Here is a 13,748-nt window from a genome sequence, read left to right on the forward strand (position 1 = left end):
AATTGTTATTCTGTGAAATTTTAACCTGTGCACAGCGAAATTAGATATTCTGTATTGATTTATTGTATTTTTCTCTTTTTGAGCCATTTACATTTGTAGCTACATTGTAATATCATGATAATAATTGGTATACTTTTATGTAAATGTAATGGGTTTAATTAACTGCATGAATAAACTTACATACTTGCCTTTCATCTTGTGTCAGGAAAAAGAAGGTAGGATTCCACCTTCCAACAATAGATGGCGCCAATGTACAGAAAATGTTGCGCTTGTGATGAATTACAATTGAGAGTCTTGGGAGATGTAAAACCTCATAAGAAACTGTTGGGCTGGCTGACACTTTGAAATACTGCAATATGTAGATTAATTCGATTTTTTTCAACTGAGAATCAGTGGCAAGACTGTACTATAATATGAAATTGCAATTATCTTTCTTAAATAATGGGTAAACAAAGCCTGGATACTATTCAATTACATTCACAAATTGAATGCTGTGACTTGTAATTTTTAGCTAAAGTGCTGAATAATTGATTAAGTTATGTTAACATTTTTTGAAAGGTAAATAATCATAAGAGAAGATCGGCATTATATGCCCATGACGCTCTTGTAATATCCAGATGGAGGACGGGTTTACGATTTGAAACGCAGCCTGTTGGCTGTGGGTGGACTGAATTGTAAAGAGGAAAGCCACATTTTCCTATAAGAACTGAATTTTAGAAAATGTCTAGAGAAACGTCACAGTCGTGAAAAAACTCATCACGTCCGTGTAGTGGATTTTTATAAAAAAATCTGCCAACAATTTGGAATCTGCCCTCACATTTTTTGCAAGCTCCAACTCCCTCATAAACATTCCATCTCTTGAGCCAGAAGTGTAGGGTGTTTTTTATTCCAACAGCAGGCCAGGCAGATAAGTAAATAAGCTGTTGTATATTAAGGCAATTATCTCGTTCACCACTATCAAATGGGCGTAATTTAAACTGGTGGGCTGTTGTGTTGCGCCTGTGACGCAAGAGGCGTACAACGTGGGAGTCATGTGACCCCGCATCAATAAAAGCCGGTCGTAAGCGTACGTAAGCCGGTTGGGCTACGACGTTGCAACCGAGTGGAACAAGCCTCCGAGTCCCGTCTCCTCATTAGCCCCCAAAGTGCACAACTCCTGATAACCGGTTGCCGGGCGTTACACCCCTGGCAACACAACAACTGGCGAAGAGGGGGGGCGTGCCCTTGCTGGTCGGCGGACGCTGGTGTGGCGGCCGCGAGCACTGTCATCGGCTTGCGGCGCTCGTGCCCCGACGCGTCGTCCGCGGTGTCCTGACGGCGCTGTGTCCCCAGAGGCGCCGGTAACTCGGCGCGTGAAGCGGAGGGTGTGCTCCCATCAGCGCGAGCCCAGGAGGTGAGACGCGGTAGCGCGACTCCTCCCCCCTGCTCGCGGGAAGCCACGTGCGAGGCTCTGGCCAGCCGGCCACGTGCTGCTGGCCCCTATTCGTGCCTGCATTGGGGAGAAACAGGCCACTACACCCCTCTGGCAGCAAGGCTGGATGGGGAAGGCAAGGGGCAGGAAGAGTGCACACGGCTGAGGCAGAGAGCAGGGCCCAGGGGGAGCCAGCACCAGCAGGAGAGACAGGGACCCCAATAGCAACCACAGGCCCCAGACCCTGGCAGGAGGGAGACACAGCCAGCAGTGGCTGAACTGAACACAGTGAGCTCCAGCAAGGAGTGTGCAGACAACAAGCACTGGCAAAACCAAGAAAAAAAATCAAATAAATCCACACACGCCTGAGGGGACAACCGACGGGGTCTTTATTCAAGGCAGCAAATATGGCCACGATACCCCCCATAGAGCCGTTCATTGTGGAAGGGTCACCCTCATCGCTGGCACCTAAGTGGAAGGACTGGGTGGATCGCCTACTCATATTCTTTGAGGCCACCAAGGTCCATAAGGACCAGAAAAGAGCGATGCTGCTACATTTGGGGGGCAAAGACATCCATAACATCGCGAAGACCATAGTAGAAGACACGCCCAAGAGCCACCACACACTGATAAACGCCCTCAACAGACATTTTGAACCCATGGCCAATCAAGACTATGAAAGGTTCATATTCAGGCAAGCGCGCCAGCTCCCGTAGGAATCGCTAGACACGTATCATGCCCGGCTGAAGAACCTAGCGTCCACCTGCGGGTTCCACGACGTAACAGAAGAAATCAGGGGTCAGATAACTCAAGGGTGGGCCTCCGCCAAGCTCTGGGAATGGATACTCGAAGAATCCGGCAAGTCCCTTGCGGATATACTAACGCTGGGGCGGACCAAAGAACTGTCGAAAGCGCGAGCGGCGCACATGGAAGCAGCCCTGCAAGCACCTGTGAAGGCCGAGCCCGTAAATGCTGTAACGACTAAACCCCCGACAAGGTGGGTTAAGAAGGGACCGGGGGCCTCCACATCAGGGCAACCCAAGACCTGCGGATACTGCGGAGGCTCGCCTCATCCAGCGACGGAATGCCCCGCCAAAGGCAAGAGATGCTCAGGGTGCGGGCGGTTCAATCACTTCGAAAAAGTCTGCCGTTCCAAGAGATACCGCAAACCACACCAAGTGGTAAACTCGCTGCCTGAGGAATAAAGAGGACACAGCGACATGGACGACGACGAAGATGAAGAGAGGGTAGTGCACAAAGTGCACATGATCGGCACCACACCCGGAAGGCGCGGCGGTTGCCCCAGTGCAGCATCCGAGTAGGGTTACAAGACGTCACAGCAGTGGTCGACACCGGCGCGACCATCAACATCATGGCGTCGGCCCTACATCGCACCATGGATCCAAGGCCAGCTCTACACCCCTCGACCATCACCGTGTTTGCGTATGGGCAAGACGCACCTTTGAAGATACGAGGACGGTTCCGAACATCCATATCGCACGGCACCCACTCTATCACCACGAATGTCTACGTCACCGAAGACGGGCAGGGAATTCTCCTGCGGTGCAAAGCTGCTGAAGACCTGGGAATCGTGACATTCGCTTTTAGAGTCCATAAGGAGTCCGTCCAACATCTGCTGACTGAATTTGCCGAAGTATTTCAAGGGATCAGACGGTTCAAAGGGAAGGAAATACACCTCCACATTGACCCCACCGTCCAACCAGTGGCACTGCGGCATCGGCGGATAGCGTTCCACCTGCGCCCCCTGGTAGAGGAAGAGCTCAAGAAATTGGAGGCCGCTGGCATAATCGAGAAGGTGACGGGCCCCACACCGTGGGTGTCCCCGATTGTTGTCACCCGAAAGCCCAAGCAACCAGGCGCGGTGAGGATTTGTGTCGACATGAGGCTTCCCAATGTCGCGATCAAGAGAGAACGCCATATCACCCCCACAATAGACGACCTTATCGGGGAAATGGCCGGAGCCTGCTGGTTTTCCAAACTAGACCTGAGGTCCGGATACCATCAGTTGATACTAGATGAGGCGTCTCGAAACATCACAACGTTTTCGACACACGTGGGGCTCCGCCGGTACACCAGGTTGAGTTTCGGAGTGCCCAGTGCCGCGGAAGTGTTCCAAAACATCATACAGGAACTCATTGCAGACATCCCGGGCGTCATCAACGTCAGTGACGACATCATGGTACACGCAAAAACCATTGCTGAACACAACGCGCGCCTTACGCAGGTGTTCCGACGACTGCGGGAAGCAGGCCTCACCCTACACAGGGAGAAGTGTGAGTTCCTGAGAAGGAAACTACAGTTTTTCGGGTACACATTCTCCAGGGATGGAGTCAACCCAGACCCGGTAAAGGTCAGAGACATAAAGGATGCCGTCGCCCCCACCAATGTCACCGAGGTCCGCAGCTTCCTCGGTATGGTGAACTACTGCGGGAGGTTCAACTGGGATCTCGCCAACCTGACCCTACCACTACGAGAGCTCACCAAGGAGTCAACTCCCTGGAAATGGGGGCCTGACCAAGCCAAGGCGTTCGACGAAATCAAAGAGGCCCTGTCCGAGGCCACCACACTTGCCTTCTTTGACCCCACAAAATTAACGCTGGTCGAAGTGGATGCGGGCCCCATGGGACCAGGGGCAGTACTACTGCAGAGACAGAGCCAGGAGGATAACTGGGCCCCCGTGGCTTTTGCGAGCCGATCACTCACCGAGACGGAGCAACGGTACTCCCAAATTGAGAAAGAAGCTATAGCAATCCACTGGGGGTGCCGCCACTTCCATTTATACATCTACGGGAAGCCATTTGTGGTAGCCACGGACCACAAGCCACTCGTGGCACTTTTCTCAGGGACCTCTACGAAACCTCCACCGAGGATCGAGAAGTGGATGCTGCAGCTCCAAAATACCACTGCAAAGTGGAGTATCAGCCAGGCTCTCGAAATCCCGCAGACTACCTATCTCGACATCCCCGAGCTGCCACAGCCCGAGAGATGGAAGACGCGGCCGACACGGAAGAATACGTCCGGTGCGTCACTGCCTGCTCCTGTCCGATTCCTCTTTCCATGGAGAGCCTCCGTGAGGCCACCAGTGAGGATGAGTGTCTGCAACGAGCAAGAGCGGCTCTACAGAGTGGCAACTGGCACAAGGCCAAGGAAGAATGGAGGGGCCTAACGGCCAAAGCGCAACGGATAATGGACAGCCTACCCCATGTCGGAGAAGAACTGACCGAAGATGACACGGGGTGCCTCCTAAGATGACATTGGCTTGTAATCCCGATGTCGCTAACCGACCAGGTGGTTCATCTGGCCCACGTCGGACATCAGGGCATCGTCAAAACCAAGTCCAGACTTCGAACCAAGGTGTGGTTCCCGCTGATGGACGAACTAGTGGAAGACACCGTCCGATCATGTGCGGCCTGCCAAGTGACAAGGGAAGCACCTCGACTGGCCCCGATCGTGGTCGAACCATGGCCGTCAGCCCCGTGGTCCCGAGTTAGCCTGGACTTTGGCAGTCTTCCTGATGGACGTTACACGTTTGTGGCTATTGATGATCACTCCAAGTACCCTGAAGTTGAGATCATACTGGCGCCCAGTGCCGCAGAGGTAATCCCAAAACTTGAGAAAATAATGGCCACACATGGCCTTATACATGAGCTAAGGACAGACAATAGGCCCCCCCTTCCAAGGGCAGGAGTTCGCCTCTTATTTAAAGTCTCTGAACATTCACCACCGAAGAATCACACCTCGGTGGCCACAAGCAAATGGCGAGGCCGAGAGGTTCATGCGGGCCTTGAACAAGGTAATCCGGATTGCACATGACAAAGGACAGTCGGTTGAGTGGGCCATCTTCATATTTCTGAGGAGCTACCGCAAAACCCCACACACCACCACAGGAGTAGCCCCGGCTCACCTTCTCATGGGGCGGGTAGTCGCCAACTCGATTCCACATCACCCCAAGTGGCAGCCAGAGGCCCCGGATGCCCTACGGATCGACGCCCGGAGGCACAGGACACATGCACAGGTCAGTCGCCGACGGAGGGCCCAAGCACCTCAGCTGCGGAGAGGCGATGCAGTACTCCTCAAGAACCGAGTCACAAGCGGAAAGTTTAGATTGACATATGAAAAAAACCCGTGGACGGTGGTCCACGTCAAGGGAACCCGGATTGTTGCTAGGCGAGGAAGAGAAACTATAGCTCGGAATGTGTCACACTTCAAGAAATATCGGCTAGGAGGGTCAGGACCTTCCCCACCCCAGCCTGAACATAATTACCCGAGCACCCCAGTGGCAGAGGCCAGACCCAGTGGAGCAGCAGGTGTGATGGCCACGGAAGACCTCGGGGAGTCGAGGAGTCTGGCGGTGAGCCCGGGTCCAGCTGCCTCAGGTGTGGCCTCAGATGGCCTGGATCGCAGTCCTGATATCCAGTTCGGGGCGGAGGCTTTGGGGTCCAGAGACTGTGACTCTCAGAGCAGGGGACTGTCCCAGCATCACCTTCAGGGTAAGCCAGCACCATCCTGCCGGTTGAAGGACTACCTTACGTAAGATCGTTTTATGTTATAATTTGCCATACTTAGCAGGGTAAGCACGGTGTGCAATAAGCTGTAGGTCAGCTCAGACTGTTGATTATTTTATTGTGTTTTTCATGTTTGTTGGGGAGGAATGTTGTGTTGCGCCTGTGACGCAACAGGCGTACAACGTGGGAGTCATGTGACCCCGCATCAATAAAAGCCGGTCGTAAGCGTACGTAAGCCGGCTGGGCTACGACGTTGCAACCGAGTGGAACAAGCCTCCAAGTCCCGTCTCCTCATTAGCCCCATAAGTGCACAACTCCCGATAACCGGTTGCCGGGTGTTACACCCCTGGCAACACAACAGTGGGCAGCCACGTGGGTCGGCTGTATTCCCACCCCCCTTGAGTGGAGGATCCATAAATCAAGATTCCTGTGTACCTGAATCTTAACGCTTACAATGTATTTGTTGGTGAGACCAGTGGTCAAAGTGGGGGGGATCTGAGGGGCACGGCGTGCCCTTACTATTTTAATTTTAGGAGAGCAGTTCCCTTACTTCTGGTCAAAAGTCAGCTGTCCTGGGACGGTTAATTCCAGGAGCTGAAAAGCTTCAGCTAAAGTGTCATTCAGCTAGCCTCGTGAGCAGTGAAATCGAGGGAGGGGAAGACAGAAAAAACAAGTCTTCTTGGCAGGGTGCCTGATTACCTAAAAGAAGTGTAAATGTGCCAAATGATGACACACACTTATTCTTTTTGAGGGGTATGGTAAGGGAGTTGCATTATAAGCTGTGAACTGTGTGCTTTTAATAGACAGTTATAAAAAATAACAAAAATGCACTATGTACACCCTGCAAAATATCTATATTTTGGAAACACTTTTTATCTTAAACTGTGTGTAAAGCAAGTTTGAAATAATGTCTTGCATGTCCGCAGTGCTTTCTGTCACGGACTGGGACCCTGTAGCACTAACCATACACAAGTCGCTATTCTCCATTGCATCAACCAGGATTTGGTGCAGTGCATTAACTAATAGAGGTTTCATATTGTAAGATAGTGTATTTCCCGCTGATTAACATATTAATTGTCATGTAAGCTGTGTGTTATTTTATAGTTACCAGAAGGTGAAAGACTGAAAAAACGTAGAGAATATTTTGGGGTTTTAGCCACGCCCACACTCACTCACCCCAACCCTTGCCCCGCCCCCTTACACGCAGCATCACAGTTCCCATACTTTTTTTTCTGCACTTCGACCACTGGGTGAGACAGATGCACTCTGTGTGGGGGTTCACTCTGGGTACAGCTGAAGGAAGGACAAGCTGGCTGCCATGTTGGTTTTTCCCACTCAGCATTCTTTTTTGTGTGCCACTAACACACCCATTTGATTTCTATATTTAGAGTGTTTCCCTCGCTTCCTGAAGCAGAATTACCGCTGACTGGGAGGCACAGCCGACCCTAGAGAGAGGGCGGAAGAAGGTGCAGTCGGCTCTCTGAGAGCGACGGTCTGCATGTTAGGCTCTTGTATGAGCGTAACAGACCACCGCTGTCAGACTGCAGCAGGACTGCCCGCCAGACCAGGATTTTATTCTTAATCTTGCGGGCAGTCTCACCACAGCTTTGGTTATCCTACAGCAGATGGCGCCTTGCACCATCCGCTGTAGGACCGCCAAAGTCGTATCAAGACCCTATATGTTATGTTCAGACTAGGGGGCATATCTACAAGCCCCTATGACCACCACAACGTCACGTTTTGGATGTTGTAGTGGCGATAGGGGCTTTGCCTTCTTTACAAGGCTGCGTTTGGCTTAACGCCGCCTTGTAAATAAGGCACTCTTTCACGCTTTACTTAGCTTGAAAGGAGAGGGAATGGTTGTTGCGGTGGGCGTTCCACCGCAACATCCATTGGTTTTGACGCTACCCCATATTTACAAGGGTGGCGTAAATATGGGGCAGCGCCAAAATTAAGACCAGGGAAAACCTTATCTTACCCTGGCGAAACGATGAGAAAGGCTTTATTTCTGCTTGTTTTTGCTGTTTCTATGTGTGCTGCATTGTGCAGCACACATCGAAACAGCAAAACGCCATTGCTTGTGTAGGCGCAGGAAGGTGACCCTTCCTGCACATAAACAATCATTTAAAAAAATGAAGTTTTGCAACTTTTATTTGTGATGCATTAAGCAGAACACATAGAAGTTACAAAACGCCATTTAAAAATTGTTTATGTGCAGGAAGGTGTCCCTTCCTGCACATGAAGGGGCTTATTTACAAGAAACTGATGCATCCGTATAGATGTGTCAGTTTCCCTGCGCCTGCGTGTGAAACCCTTGCGTCACCATGGATGCGCCGTATTTACAATACGGCGCACCATAATGCAAGGATTGACATGTGCGTAAGAAATATTGACGCGTCTGTCATAACAAAAGTCACTCATTGCTAGAGTTGTGTCACAAGCACGATGCAACTCCAGCAATGCATGGGGATGCCTATTCCTAATACACTGCATCACTCCTTACGCCTGCTCCAAGCAGGCGTAGGGTTTTGACACAGTGGCGTCATAGAAGTGACGCAGTGAAATCTAGTAGATTTCACTGAGTCACTTCGAGGATTTCCCGTGTTGGAACGCCCACCCTGAATACATTATACCTGACGCAGGTATAATGTGGCATAGGGCTGTACAAGGTGACGTATCTCTGTAGATGTGTCACCTCTAAATGGGCCACAATGTGGTGCATTGCTTACGTCACCACTGCGTCACAAAAAGTGATGCAGCAGCGGCGCAAAAGTGTTGCAAGGGCTTGTAAATCTACCCCAATCTTTCCCTGCAACGCAGACACCCTTGCACTATTGTACAAGGGTGCCTGCATTGGTGCCAGGCAGCTAAATTTAGTGCCAGCACAGGGGGAAACTAAGGGCTGCACCATATTGTTGTAGATATGGCGCAGTCCTGCATTTCAGAAGTGGCAGAGCGCAGTGCAAGTGTATGTACGTTGAGGGGATTATTGGTTTTTTTGCAGGAAGGGGAACCTTCCCGCACAAAAACAATCACACGAGGCCATTTGCTTTTACTATGTGTGCTGCACACAGAAAAAGGAAAAACGAGAAGAAATAAAGATATTTCTCCTCGTTGTGCCTCCCTTGCGCCTCCCCTGGGGAGGTAAGTTTTTGGAGCTGCCGCAGATTTACGATTTCCCGTAAATCTGCCGTAGTGTCAAAATGCCATGGATGTTGCGGGCAACGCCCCCAGCAACACTGATTACCCTTCCCTTTAAAACAGAAAACTGTGTTAAAGGGGCCAATATTTACGAGGCAGCATTAATCCCAAAAAGTGGATTAGTGCTGACTCGTAAATATGGAGCAGGCTCAATAGCGCCCCGTGGAGGGAGTGCCGCGGGGTGGTGGGATGGGGCGGGGGAGGGTAGGGCAGGGTGGGGGTGGTAAACTCTGGCTTAGGGTCGACCGGTGTAAACAACTAAATAAATGAAAAGAATTTCATTGCGCGCGCTGAAATGCATTTGGTGTTTCAGCGCACGCAACGAAATTAGTTATATTTATGTATTTGTTTACATTATTCCGGTCGGCTGTGAGCCGGAGTTTACTACCCCCACCCCGCCCACCGCCCCGCAGCTCCACGGGCCGCTACTGAGCAGGCTCCTGCGCCACGGAACATCACAAAAAGTGACGTTCCGATGGTTAAAGGCGCCTCATAAATGAGACCCAGAGCTGTTGGTCATAAGCAGTGATTTTTGAGTCAGGCTGCAAACGGAAATGTCGCACTTTGCCTTAGTAGTCCGGACGAATAAGCGTTACAACGCAGATTCGTTTACATACACTGCCATGGGCACTTGTCTTATGTCTTGTCCTCTGTCTAGCCTATATAATCCCATGCAATAAAATTCAGAGTTGCACTTTATTATTGTGAATAGTTCATATGTATAGGACTCATACATCAGCTGGATGTGAATATCCTGTAAGGCTATTTTCCACCAATTCGAACGTTTAGACATTAACCTTATTTTCTACTGGACTTTATCTTTAACTGTATTTACTCTTTAGTATTTGCACTAGCATCTTAAATGCTAATCATGCCTCATAAGCATGGATCATATTGCGCTGAACCTGTTTTAGCTTGTGGGATTCGTTTTATCAAAATTAAACTGAATGTTGGAATGTTGTGGCAGATGACTTTAATGCTGACCCCATCTTAGTCACTGTTTTAACATTTGCTTATTTACTTTTAAAATGCGTTCATAGGATTCAAAGGTTGGTTGGATTTTTATTATTTGTAGGGTCCTGCAATTTGCGTTGCTAGACATTTCCATTAATTCGATTACTGTCCGCTAACTTCATTTCCCCTGCACTCTAACATACGCAAGATCGTCTATACCATCCGACAACTTTAGCGAGAAGCATGATTATATCTTTGACCGCTTTATATAATATGAATTTTAAAGAATGTTTTTAATTGTTATGGCAACTGCTGATACAGTAAACTTAACTTTGAACAGTGCGGCCAGTAGTACTTTTATAAACTTTCTCATTTCTAAGCACAACTGTTTAAGAGTTTCTCAATCCCCCTCAATCCCGCTAAGCACATTCTTCTTCTTTTCCAGCTTTCCTTGTGTCGTGTTCGCTGATTTCACAGAATTACACCCGTTTCTTTAGTTATGTGCACTTGTCTTCACCAATACTTTGTCGTCCTCCAGTGGTATTGTGAGCAGTTCAAAACATTCTACAATATTTATCTCTAAATCTAATTTTTTCAGGATTTTTCTCACATATGCACATTTCAAGGTCCTAATGTGGGCATTGTAATTATTTTTATATGTACATTTTAAAATAATTTTTACAGTAATTAATTAATGCAGTCTCTGTGGGTATATATTATATTCACGGTATTTGATGACTGTTTGAATGGCTTTTAAGCTCTCCTGTCACCATTGCTTTCTTCACCAGCACTATTTCACAATAAGGCTTGTCCTTCAGTGGACATTTAAAGTCTGATTAATTTTCTTATTATACTATTTTATTATTTCCCAGTGGGCATAATGGCCCTCATTTCAAATATATTGTTGCCGGCAGATATGCTTCGCAAGCATAGCAGTCCATCCACATTTGTTTGAGGATTTTATTCAGAACTTTATTACGTTTTCCTCCAGTATTACAATGAATCGCAGTAACTTAAAAATTATCATAACAAGCTAAAGTATTAAAAAAATCAGAGCATTCTACAATCAATATCAACAACCTTTTTCAACTCCATTAAAATGTATTCTATTTGACACTGTGAAGGTTAGTCTTTCATGCAGAGATAATTAAGATACTTAATTGAACCAGAATTCAATATTAGCACGAATAGAGCCTTTTGACTTGAAGAAAATACATTTCTTATCATCTATAACAATTTCTAAAGCCTTAGTTTATCCAGAGGTCCTTGTAATGAAAAAACGTAGAAATATCCTAAAACAATAAAATGTCTTCATTTTTTGTATTGATCACAAAAACAATTCCAATCTTACATTTCATGACCAGAAAGTAGGAAAAGAAGAATTGCGCATCAATATTACATTAATATTAAATATCATCACATTCAAACCTAATGGTAACAAAGTAAAGTGTGCGTCAGATAAAACATACATGGGGCAGATTTACAAGCCCCTTGCGCCACTTTTGCGTCACTTTTCCCATGTTAAAAGTGATGCAAAAGTGGCGCAAGGGGCTTGTACATCTGACCCCGTGTATTTAAAAATCAGAAGAAAAATCTGCATCTTACAGTACGCTGTGAGAGCAATGGGTCATGCACAGAAAGAAACTCAGCCATTCCATCTCTGGTGGGGTCCCAGATAAAGCTCAATCCAGATCGATACCTGTCAGTTTCTAGCATAAAGATCTTAACGATTCATGGACTCCTGCCAACAGACATGCGGGTGTGGTGCTTCACTCAACAGCCAATACTGAGCCAAGGCTAGCCTGGCCAGAGAAATAGCACAAAAAATAAATCCCAGTTACTCTAGATGGAATCAGCGATGAATGTCCAAGTATAATCATCTTATTATCCCAGCTAACTTCCATGTGAGTGATCTTATTCACTTTACAAAAAATGTGAGTCCCAATACCCATGTATGCGCCTTTTCTCCCACACCGAAAGCTATTCCCATCATTCAAAAGTGTTAGATTTTAAATATGGGGTTCAATGCGGGAAACATTCGGTACAGATTGTGCTAGGGTGTTGCTACTCTTAATTTCAGTGCAAAAGTCCTCAACCCCCAGATAGCTTCTCCACTTATCTGCTCTGAGTTGGAAAATAAATATCTCCCTTCACCACATTGTTGTTCAAAAGAATCATTTTATAAGCTGTACTTATATGGCCCTTATTAGCCGCCTTCATTAGGTAGTCAAGAAAATCATTCTATGTGCATTTAAGTTCTTTGGCCGACAGATTCTGTAGGAAATGTAGTAATTAAAGGTATCTAGCAAAGACCTGTCATGGGAAAGAGAACCAATGCTGAAGAACCTCATACAATACTAATGTAGGGGCATATCAGCAAGGGCCTGCGATAATTATCGCTCAGCGCTCTTAGCGCAAGGATAATTATCGCAGGCTAACGCTAGATTCTATCGTGGAGATAGCGTGCTATCAGCAACGCTTATCTCCCAAGCGATAGAAATCCATGCGTTAGTCACAAAACAATGCGATTATCGCTGGAAATCCAGCGATAATTGCACTGCGACTGGCGATACCTTGCTGATAGGGCAGGGTGGATTTAGCCATGTAATCTATCTCCCATTGGATTACATGGCTAAGTCAGAATAAAAGCAGGCGTAAAGAAAGTAGCGATAACCGCGGTTAGCGCTACTTTTCTTATCGCTCTGCATGTTAGCGTACACCTTGATAATTGGAGAAATGTCGGTTAGCGACATTTCTCCAGTTATTTTGGGGAGGAACACCCACTTTGCATCTCATTACAGATGCAAAGCTGGGCGTTCAGGAAACAGGCGCTAAGGCATGGATTCACGCGTTAGCGTGTCCATGCTAATAGGGAGATAAATTATCGCCGCTTTTCATCCAAAAATGGACGCTAAAGCGGCGATAATTTTAACGCATCGCCTTGCTGATATGCCCCGTAGTGTCCTCCAGTAATAATGTGTAGAAGCCCAACTCTGCCCAGCACACCCAAAAAGTATTACGAATAGACAATGGTAATTTCGGGTTGTGACCTAACAAAGTATATTGGTTATAGAACGTGATATTGGACTAAATTTGGTGATAGACACATAGTGTCTTATACCTAGTCCTCTTAAAACACATTGTGTCAATTAGACCTCTATTTGGCTTAAACGCCCCACCAAGAGGCAAATAGTCCACAAAGAATGAACCCAACAGCCACACTTCCTTACCCATAACCCTGGTGAGGCGAGTCATAAACGCAACAAAAAAATAAAACAGCAATTCTGATAGGGGCACTCCACCACTGTAACATGGGAGATGAAGCTTAATATTGCACCAGGGTTTCTTATAAGGCCATATAAACTTCTGCCAACTGACCTCAATCGTACTTAAGAAAGTTTTGGGGAGATATAGCGGTATGCACCTAAATAGGTATAAATAACTGGGCAAAATAATCATCTTTATAATGTTACATATCCCTATCAACACCGAAATGCAATCTGTTACATTTATTAAAAACCTCTGATGTATACTTGAAGACATTATTCTAGTTAAAATCCATAAACTCCACTACCCTCATGGGTAGTTCAACACCCAGGTGTGTTGCAGACTGCACCCTCCTTTTCACACGGACCAAAGAGGATACGTTTTTAATC

At 47.3% G+C, this 13,748-nt stretch overlaps 1 protein-coding gene across 2 annotated transcripts in view; it reads left to right on the plus strand.

Moving 5' to 3' along the window:
- TNFRSF1B (TNF receptor superfamily member 1B) overlaps nucleotides 1-13,748 on the plus strand; it is a 239,165-nt gene that overhangs the window by 129,923 nt on the left and 95,494 nt on the right. The window lies entirely within an intron of this gene.

This window comes from Triturus cristatus, chromosome 1_2 (genome assembly GCF_964204655.1).
Source record: "Triturus cristatus chromosome 1_2, aTriCri1.1, whole genome shotgun sequence".
Classification (NCBI taxonomy): domain Eukaryota; kingdom Metazoa; phylum Chordata; class Amphibia; order Caudata; family Salamandridae; genus Triturus; species Triturus cristatus.